This window comes from Chiloscyllium plagiosum, unplaced genomic scaffold (genome assembly GCF_037043375.1).
Source record: "Chiloscyllium plagiosum isolate Xiang-an unplaced genomic scaffold, Cpla_swu_hap1 HiC_scaffold_17, whole genome shotgun sequence".
NCBI lineage: Eukaryota > Metazoa > Chordata > Chondrichthyes > Orectolobiformes > Hemiscylliidae > Chiloscyllium > Chiloscyllium plagiosum.
Genome location: NW_028270155.1, coordinates 59,273,478 through 59,284,170, shown reverse-complemented (window position 1 = coordinate 59,284,170; position 10,693 = coordinate 59,273,478).

The following is a 10,693-nucleotide window of genomic DNA, read 5'->3' as shown; positions in this document are numbered from 1 at the left end:
TACTTCATTAGCACTAACTTTGCTTTTCCCTCTGAACACCCTCACAATCTGTTCACTTACTCCTCTTATCCTTTCATGAATAGCATAAAAACACATCCTTCCGAGAAGATTCTTATCGGGCTGAAAGTGTTAACTCTGCTCCTTTCTCCACAGATGCTGCCAGATCTGATGAGTCTCTCCACCAATTTCTATCAAATTTGGGCAGATGTGGTAATCCAAACAATAGAGACAATACAATGCAAAATGGTATTAATATAGGAAATGATAAACAGACCAAGACAGGAAAGTGTGAATCGAAGAAGAGTCCATCAACAGATAAGACCAGAGGTTGGAGAAGTAATAAAATGACAAATGGAGAGGCTCAATGCATATGCATAGCATTCAAAACATGAAAGTTGCACTGGTAACGTAAATAGAAATAATTATATATGATCTGACGGTCATGGATGGATACCAGAGATTGGGACCTGTATGTTGAAGGATATGTGACATTTATCTAAATCAGAAAACTGGAAAAAAGTGGAAGAGTGGCTCTGTCAATTATGATCTTATTATCACAATAAAGAGGTGTGACCCAAACTCAGGACACATGGGTATAGCAAAGATTTGGTTAGAGGAGAAATGATAAAGGCAGAAAGTAATTTGAGGGGAGCCACAGCAGGTGGGGGAGATACTAAATAAGTATTTTGCATCAGTGTGTGCCGTGAAGAAGGGCATGGAAGATATAGACTGTGAGGAAATAGATGGTGACATCTTGAAAAATGTCCATATTACAGAGAATGAGGTGCTAGATGTCTTATAGAGTCATAGAGTCATAGAGATGTACAGCACAGAGACAGACCGATTCATCCAACTCGTCCTTGCCGACCAAATACCCCAACTCAATCTAGTCCCATCTGCCAGCACCCAGTCAATATCCCACCAAACCCTTCTTAATCATATACCTATTCAGATGCCTTTTAAATGTTGCAGCCTCCATCACTTCCTCTGGCAGCCCATTCCACGCGCACACCACCCTCTGCATGAAAAAGTTGCCCCTTAGGTCTCTTTTAAATGTTTCCCCTCTCACCCTAAACCTATGCTCTCTATTTCTGGGTTCCCCCACCCCAGGGAAAAGACCTTATCTATTTATCCTATCCATGCCCCTCATGATTTTATAAACCTCTATGAGGTCACCCCTCAGCCTCTGATGCTCCAGGGTAAACAGCCCTAACCTATTAAGCCTCTCCCTATAGCTCAAATATTCCAAGCCTGGCAATATTTTTGTAAATCTTTTCTGAACCCTTTCAAGTTTCACAACATCCTTCCAATAGGAAGGAGACCAGGATTGCATGCAATATGCCAAAAGTGGCCTAACCAACATCCTGTACAGCTGCAACATGACCTCCCAACTCCTGTACTCAATAATCTGACCAATAAAGGAAAGCATACCAAGCACCTTCTTCACTATCCTATCTACCTGTAATCCTACTTTCAAGGAGCTATGACCCTGCACTCCAAGGTCTCTTTGTTCAGTAACACTCCCTAGGACATTACCATTAAGTGTATAAGTGCTGCTAAGATTTGCTTTCCCAAAATGCAGCATCTCGCATTTATATAAATTAAACTCCATCTGCCAGTCCTCAGCCCATTGGCCCATCTGGTCAAGATCCCATTGTAATCTGAGGTAAACTTCTTCGCTGTCCACTACACCTCCAATTTTGTTGTAATCTGCAAACTTACTAACTGTACATCTTAAACTCGCATCCAAATCATTTATATAAATGACAAAAAATAGTGGATCTAATCAGCACCGATCCTTGTGGCACTCCACTGGTCTCAGGCCTCCAGTCTGAAAAACAACCCTCAACCAGCACTCTCTGTCATCTACCTTTGAGCCAGTTCTGTATCCAAATGGCGAGTTCTCCCTGTATTCCGTGAGATCTAGCCTTGCTCACCAGTCTCCCATGGGGAACCTTGTCAAATGCCTTACTGAAATCCATATAGATCACGTCTACTGCTCTGTCCTCATCAATCCTCTTTGTTACTTCTTCAAAAAACTCAATCAAGTTTGTGAGACATTATTTCCCACACACAAAGCCATGTTGACTATCCCTAATCAGTCCTTGCCTTTCCAAATACATGTACATCCTATCCCTCAGGATTCCCTCCAACAACTTGCCCACCACTGATGTCAGGCCCACCGGTCTATAGTTCCCTGGTTTGTCCTTACCACCCTTCTTAAACAGTGGCACCACGTTAGCCAACCTCCAGTCTTCTGGCACCTCACCTGTGACTATCGATGATGCAAATATCTCAGCAAGAGGTCCAGCAATCACTTCTCTAGCTTCCCATAGAGTTCCAGGATCCAACTGATCAGGGCCAATGGGCCAAGTAGTGGCAGATGGAATTAATTTAGATAAATGTGAGGTGCTGAACTTTGGAAAGGCAAATCAAGGTAGGACATATATGCTTAATGGTAAGGTCCTGGGGAGTGTTACTGAAGAAAGAGACCTTGGAGTGCAAGTTCATAGTTCCTTGAAAGTGAATGTGAAGTCAATAGGATAGTGAATGTGTTTGCACTTCTTTGTCAGTGCATTGAGTATAGGAGTTGGGAGGTCATGTTACGGCAGGACAGGACATTGGGTAGGCCACTTTGGAACTTTGGGAGCAATTCTGGTCTCCCTCCTATAGGAAGGATATTGTGAAACTTGAAAGTGTTCAGAAAAGATTTACAAGGGTGTTGCCAGGGTTGGAGGATTTGAACTATAGCGAGAGGCTGAATAGGCTGTGGCTGTTTTCCCTGGAGCATCGAAGGCTGAGGGGTGATCTTATAGAGGTTTATAACATCATGAGGGGCATGGATAGGATAAACAGACAAGGATTTTTCCCTGGCGTTGGGGGAGTCTAGAACTGGAGGGTATAGGTTTAGAGTGAGAGGCGAAAGATTTAAAAGGGACCCAAGGAGCAACATTTTCATGCTGAGGATGATGTGTGTATAGAATGAGCTGCCAGAGGAAGTGGTGGAGGCTGATCCAGTTACAGAATTTAAAAGGCATCTGGATTGGTATATGAATGGGAATGGTTTAGAGGGATATGGGCCAAGTGCTGGCAAATGGGAGTAGATTAATTCAGGTTATCTGGTCAGGGTCTGTTTCTGTACTGTCCACCTCTATGACTCTATGACCCTAACTAATCACATAGTAGGATGGAGTACAAGGGAAGAAATAATGGGAAAGGTTAGGTGATAATCATGGAGGTTTTAATCTCGAGTGGAAAAATCAAATGAGCAAAAGGATAAAGAATTCATACAATGTTTTCTGGATAATTCTTTAGAATAGTACATTATGGAGTCAGCCAGAGAACAGGCTACGCCTGCCATTATACGGTGAGATAGAATTAATTAACTACATTATAGTGAAGGAAACAATCATAATATGATGGGATTTAAAGTTAGTTTGAAGGAGAAAGGAGTAGGTCCAGAAGCTGAATTTTAACCTTAATAAAGGACAATTATGCAGGCATGAAAATAGAGCTAGCTAAGTAAACTGGTTAGGTATGGGTTGATAGAGAAGCAGTGGCCGACATTTTAATTAGATATTTCAGAAGATAAAGAAGAGATACGTTCAAATGAGAAAGAAAAATTCCATGTAGGGACTACTGCCTTTGATTAATTAAGAAGTTAAAGCTGTTACCAACTTAATAAGCTTTGCAAAAATGGGTATGAGGTCAGAACATTGGACAGAATGCAAAAATACTAGAAGAATGATTTTTCCCTAACCACGCTGACTTCGCCTACTAACCCGCTGCAAAAGGCTCCAAAGAAAAGAAAAATGAAAGAAAAGAAATGAAATAAAAGAGCAGTAGTAAAAAGACAGAGACAAAAAGAAAACATGTGGGAGCGTGGGAGCCCCAAAGGAAAAGCCTGCACCTAGAATTGATATTCTGCCACCATCTTGAGTGGTGCTTAATGCAATCTGGGTTGTTGCTAAATTTGTGGAAAAGACAGATCTAATGATTTTTTGAAAAATTATTCCAAAGAATCATGAAATTCAATTTGCATAATTGACATAATTCATGTTATAACTCCATTGTTGCTTTTGCAGTTGTTGTTACTTTCAGACAAATTAGACCAAAAACAAAACCAAAACATGCAAGTAGAAATGTCATACTTTGTTCAAGTGTACCTTGGCCAATTCAATGGTGTCCTCTCAGATTGTTTCAAATCAGATACATATTTTCAATATACTTATTTCTGGTTTCTAATTACAATGCTGTAGGGAAAATGAGTCTGTGATTATCTTGGTTTTTGCACGTCATAATATTACAGCATGTCATAATATCATGACATGATTTGCAGTTAATTTTGCACAGTTTGAGCATTCATTGGAACATTGTGCTCTAAGTCAGAAAAGCACTTTAAAGAGGAATTTTTAATATTTTAAATACTTTATCGCTGGCAGAAAAATGTTTCCACAAGCAGCAGATATCCAGTCACTGCTGATAGGTTGAAGATGTCACTCAGCCCCCAAAGAGACGATAGAATCTTTCAAACAAAGCTTGATCCTTCTCAAGAGATGTGATAATAAATGCTGTCTTTCTGCAGTAGTGCAAAATGGCCGATAGTAAATCAGCACCCTGCTTTACATTTCCGTTCAGTTTCTTTACTGTTGAGTAAAAATGCACTGAAACAAGAAGTGGCGGGCCCATATGTTTTACATTATCACACAAAGTCAAAGGATGCAAAGTGCCAGCTCCTAAACATGAATCTTTCCCTTTTGCGTCAAACAAATTCTGTGTGGAAGGTATCAGCCAAAAATACTGCAATTGGAGAAAGAGGGTAAGATACATTGTATATGATACTCACCAACTGATCTAGAATGATTTTGTATTTTAGTGTAATGTTATAGTATTTAGAATATTTACCAAATGGATTAATGCTTTAGAGGTTATGATTTTAACCAGAGCAAAATGGTATATAATGAAGGCATATTTTTTATAAATATTTTCGATAAATACTAACATTTGCAGTACGACAGAAAATGAACTTTTCTTTGATCCACTCCTCTTTTGGGATCCCTTGTGCGTTCGGTTTACTTTCCATTTTTTTGTCTTGCTTCAAACTGTGTGACATCCTCTGCTTTTCATTAACCGATAGGTTGCTAATTAGATTTCCTTTCTCCTTGACTGGTCCTTTGGTACAAAGATCCTGCTTGCATTGGTGGTGCAATGGTAATGTCACTAGACAAGTAATAGAGCTCTAGGCTAATGTTCTGGATATGTGAGTTCAAATCCAACCTTGGCTGATAGTGAAATTTGAACTCAAACAAAAACCATGGAATTTAAACATTGTTAGTCTAATGACAATCCACTGTTGATTGTCACTAATATCCTTTAGGGCAGGCAATCTGACCTCCTTATCTTATCTGCCTTCCAGGCATGTAGCAATATGATGGGCTCCTAACTGCCCTGTAGGTATAGAGCAGTACAGGCCCTTTGGCCCTCAATGTTGCGCTGACCTGTAAAACCGATCTGAGGCCCATCTATCCTACACTCTTCTATTTTCATCCATAGGTATAGCCAATGACTATTTAAATGCCCTTAGTGTTGGCTAGTCTACAACTCTTGCAGGCAGTGCATTCCATGCTCCTACTACTCTCTGAGTAAAGAAACTATCTCTGAAATCCGTCCAATATCTATCACCCTTCAATTTAAAGTATGTCCCCTCATGCTAGCAATCACCATTCGAGGAAAAAGGCTCTCACTGTCCATCCTATTTAACTCCAGAATTATCTTGTAGGTCTCAATTCAGTCACCTCTCGACCTTCTTCTCTCTGACGAAACAGACTCAAGTCCCTCAGCCCTTCCTCATAAGATCTTCCATCCATACCAGGCAACATCCTAGTAAATCTCCTCTGAACTCTTTCCAAATCTTCCACATGCTTCCTATAATGCAGCGACCAGAACTGTATGCAATATTCCAAGTGCGGCCGCACCGAAGTTTTGTACAGCTGCAACACGACCTTGTGGCTCCAAAACTCAATTCCACTTCCAATAAAAGCTAACACACTGTATACCTTCTTAACAACCTATCAATCTGGGTGGCAACTTTCTGGCAATTAGGGATTAGCCTGCAACACATAGATCCTGTGAATGAAGGAAAGAAATTCCAGATAAAAAATATTAACCCAATTACCTAATTCAAAAACAAAAGTTTTTGCAGTTGGCTTGCAGTATATTTGACAATTGACTAATATCTTCCATTTGGAACCATGTAATTGATATAAACACAACAAAAAAGAACACATTCTTTGCAAAACCATTAGACTTGAAAACGAACTAATCCTGCCAATAAACAGATTGCAATCCAGAATAGATCTGGCCTCCTTTATGACATTAGGTTCTTTATTGTTGAGAGAAAAAGTACTTTAAGATGAGATGGCAAAGGGAGTTTGTAGCATTCATAGACAGCACAGTTGCAGAAATAATATTTTAACATTAATATGCTTCTATTTCTGATTGCAAATTATTTCTAAGTATGAACTTGTGTTTATAATGTAACAACCTTAAGTAAAACTTTGCAATAAAATGGGTTTATTTGATATCACTACCGATTTCCAGGATGTTCTGGGTCTGTATTAATGGGGCCCCGTGTTCCGTGAAAAAGATCAACACAAGAGCCCACTTTAAAGGGAGCTGCTAATATAGTTGTCTTACAAATTGTTGATTTAAATGGAAAGAAGCATAAAAGAAAATAGAATCTAGATACATTGTTAAAATTAGTTGCACAATTTATATCTTTTATAATTCATCCACAAAGATGGCAGCAAATGGGCTCACTTTCATTAGCTGATAAACAGATTGGTGGTTGGAACTGTGATTTAGGAAAGCACAACTTATAAAAATTCAGTTTCAACATGGCAAAAGGGAAACTTTTAAACCAAAATCCTTCAGTTATTGTGTGTGTCGATTTGATGCGGTAATCCCTGTGGTGCTAACCAGCCCATGAAAATGTGCCAGGAGAGGCAACAGTAACAATGGCATTTAATGTAGCCATCAGCAGGTGATAATGGATGAGAAATGACTCCACATATTCTAGAAAAACATATCATTCTGCTTTTGTATAGTTGGATACCAGTTGGCTATTTTTAGTTTGATTTACAACATTTCCTTTTTGTTTTGAAGGAAGCATTTGCGATGCGGTGAATTGTACAAATTCCTCCTTGTTTTTCTCTCTCTCTCTCTCTCTCTCTGTTGCTTCTGTACCTTGGCTGCCAAGAGGGTGAGCAAGACAGCTGGTAGTACAAGGCAAACTGGTCCAGATGGAAGCAGCATTATGCAGCTTGGCGTCCCTATTGTGCAAAGGATGAATGCTGAACATGTGGTATGACTGAGATTCAGTTGCAATGGGTATACAAAACAGATAGCCCGACAGCATCTCACTTTTGGATCATGATTTGTACTTGCTCGGTAGGATTAGATAAGGAATAGTAACCTAGAAACAATTTTGGCAGACCAATGAGTGCTTAATATACAGATAATTTCATATTACACAGAATGTGGAACAGAGGAACAGCCCACTCAGTCTAACTGGATCATGCCTACTGTTTAAGATCCTCATAAACCTTTCCCTATCACCTCTCATTCTGATCCTTTCAGTACAACCTTCATTCTTTATATGATTATCTGCTTTTCCTTAAATGCATCCATGCTATTGGTCACAACAACTCCACTTGGTGGCGGGTTCCACACTTAACCTGCTTTTTGAGATGGATAAAGAAGTTTCCCCTCAATATCCTATTGGATTTGTAAGTGACTCATATTATAGTCCCCAGTTTTTGGTCTCCACTCTGTGGAATCATCTCTTTTACCTGTATCTCATTAAATCTTTTTATATTCATAAAAATAGTTTCCCATGCAACAATAGGACAACTCTGCAAGGTATTGTGTATTAGCCTGCTCATATTGTCAGTCATGTCTAAGCTGATATACTTTGGGAGTGGAACATCTTTGTTCTGTTGGTATTTAGGTGTAGTTTTGGTTGAACTAATGAAGAACTTTAAAAGAAAGTTATTTTTTTCCTGTACTTTAGAATTTGCACATGGTAAAAACGAAGTGTGGGAAACAAATAATTGTTTGGAAAAAAACACACAGGTGTTTAAAGGCACAGTTCAAGACCTTCTTATGGTGTGTGATTAAATCCTAGCTGTGGGACTCATTGTTTGATAGCATTTACTCAATGGTTTCATACCACATTCATACACATGTTTTACTGCCTACATTGGCCAAAACAACAGCAAGATGAATCATAACAGTATTATTTAGACATGCAAATGTAAAACATTTGAGAACTGATTCTGCAACAGGCATGTTGTTCATTCTGTTTGTCTAATTTAAAATGCTGTACCTCAATTTCCAGGGCTCTGGCTTTGATTTTTAAATTATTTTATTATACTCAAGTCTTGTGACTGATCATCCTATCATTTTAACAGTTCTTCTACAAATGAATGGCAGTTGACCCTTCATAAAACAACAAATTGCAGACTTTCCTTTTTGTTCACCAATGCATTGTAATTGTTCACATTTGCCTCCTTTTACCTTTAGTTCGACTCACTGTATCAACCTACCTTTCTGTTCCTTCAACTTCACTTTCTGCAGGAAAGAACTCCAACCTGTTCAGTTCTCAGTTCCAGAAAATTCCTTCCAAATCTTTTTTGTTTTCACTTTTTAGAGTGCTTCTATATTCATTTTTGTGATATAGAGAACAGAACTGTACATCATCTCCCCCAAGTTTTATTTTTTGACCAGGCTTATATGTGTTTAATGTAACTTCACTGCTTTTGATTTAGCTTTTCCTTGACATGAATGTTTGATAGCTTTGTTAACCTGCACTGCCACATTTAAGGATTTGTGAATGTCTGCTCCTACATCCTATTTAGACTTGCATTTTCCAAACAGCATGTGGCCATTCTACCAGAATCCCATACTGAGATTAATTTAGTCCTTACACATTGATTCTATGTATTTGTTAGCATCTTGCATTCATTATTAACTACACAAACTCTCATTCTCTCATTTGGCACAATGCACATTCCTGCATCTAAATAAATAATTTAGGTACATATTTGAAATGACTACACAGAGGCCATCACCAAGTCACCCTTTATTTACAGTTGGAAAGTGTGGCACTGGAAAAGCACAACAGGTCAGGAAGCATCCGAGAAGCAGGAGAATCGACATTTTGGGCATTTATTTACACATGCACAGTACAAAGGCTCTGACAAGCTAGTTCAGAGCCAGTCTGAGAATGAGGAGAATCTCTGAATCTCTTATTGATTTTTTTTTCTTTTTTTTTCCTTTTTTTTACCCCCACACTACCACCTAAGTGCAGTAGTGCTTATTTTTTCCCCAGCACCCATGGTGTGTGTGTGCAGGTGTGAGACACAGTGAGAGACACAAGGTGCACAAATCTTTATTCAATTTCCACCACCAGGAAGATAGGAAAACACCCGGGTGGCCAGTGACAAACACTGCCCTTCACATCAAAGGGCAGTGCTGTGTGATCAAAACAGTGAAGGGGAGGGTAGGGACTAAATCAAAATAGAGTTGGAATTGATTTTTTTTTCTTTATTAACACCCGAGTGGCCAGTGACAAGCAGTGCCCTTCACATCGAAGGGATACTCCTGTTTATTTTTTTTTTCCAGCACCCATGGTGTGTGTGTGTGTTCAGGTGTGAGACACAGTGAAAGACACAAAGTGCACGAATCGTTATTCAATTTCCACCACCAGGAAGATAGGAAAACACCCGGGTGGCCAGTGACAAACACTGCCCTTCACATCAAAGGGCAGTGCTGTGTGATCAAAACAGTGAAGGGGAGGGTAGGGACTAAATCAAAATAGAGTTGGAATTGATTTTTTTTTCTTTTTTTTTCTTATATATATTTTTCTTTTTTTCTTTAATCCCCTTTAACCCCCACACTACCACCTAAGTGCGGTAGTGCTTATTTTTTCCCCAGCACCCATGGTGTGTGTGTGCAGGTGTGAGACACAGTGAGAGACACAAGGTGCACGAATCTTTATTCAATTTCCACCACCAGGAAGATAGGAAAGCACCCGGGTGGCCAGTGACAAACACTGCCCTTCACATCAAAGGGCAGTGCTGTGTGATCAAAACAGTGAAGGGGAGGGTAGGGACTAAATCAAAATAGAGTTGGAATTGATTTTTTTTTCTTTATTAACACCCGAGTGGCCAGTGACAAGCAGTGCCCTTCACATCGAAGGGATACTCCTGTTTATTTTTTTTTTCCAGCACCCATGGTGTGTGTGTGTGTTCAGGTGTGAGACACAGTGAAAGACACAAAGTGCACGAATCGTTATTCAATTTCCACCACCAGGAAGATAGGAAAACACCCGGGTGGCCAGTGACAAACACTGCCCTTCACATCAAAGGGCAGTGCTGTGTGATCAAAACAGTGAAGGGGAGGGTAGGGACTAAATCAAAATAGAGTTGGAATTGATTTTTTTTTCTTTTTTTTTCTTATATATATATTTTTCTTTTTTTCTTTAATCCCCTTTAACCCCCACACTACCACCTAAGTGCGGTAGTGCTTATTTTTTCCCCAGCACCCATGGTGTGTGTGTGCAGGTGTGAGACACAGTGAAAGACACAAAGTGCACGAATCTTTATTCAATTTCCACCACCAGGAAGATAGG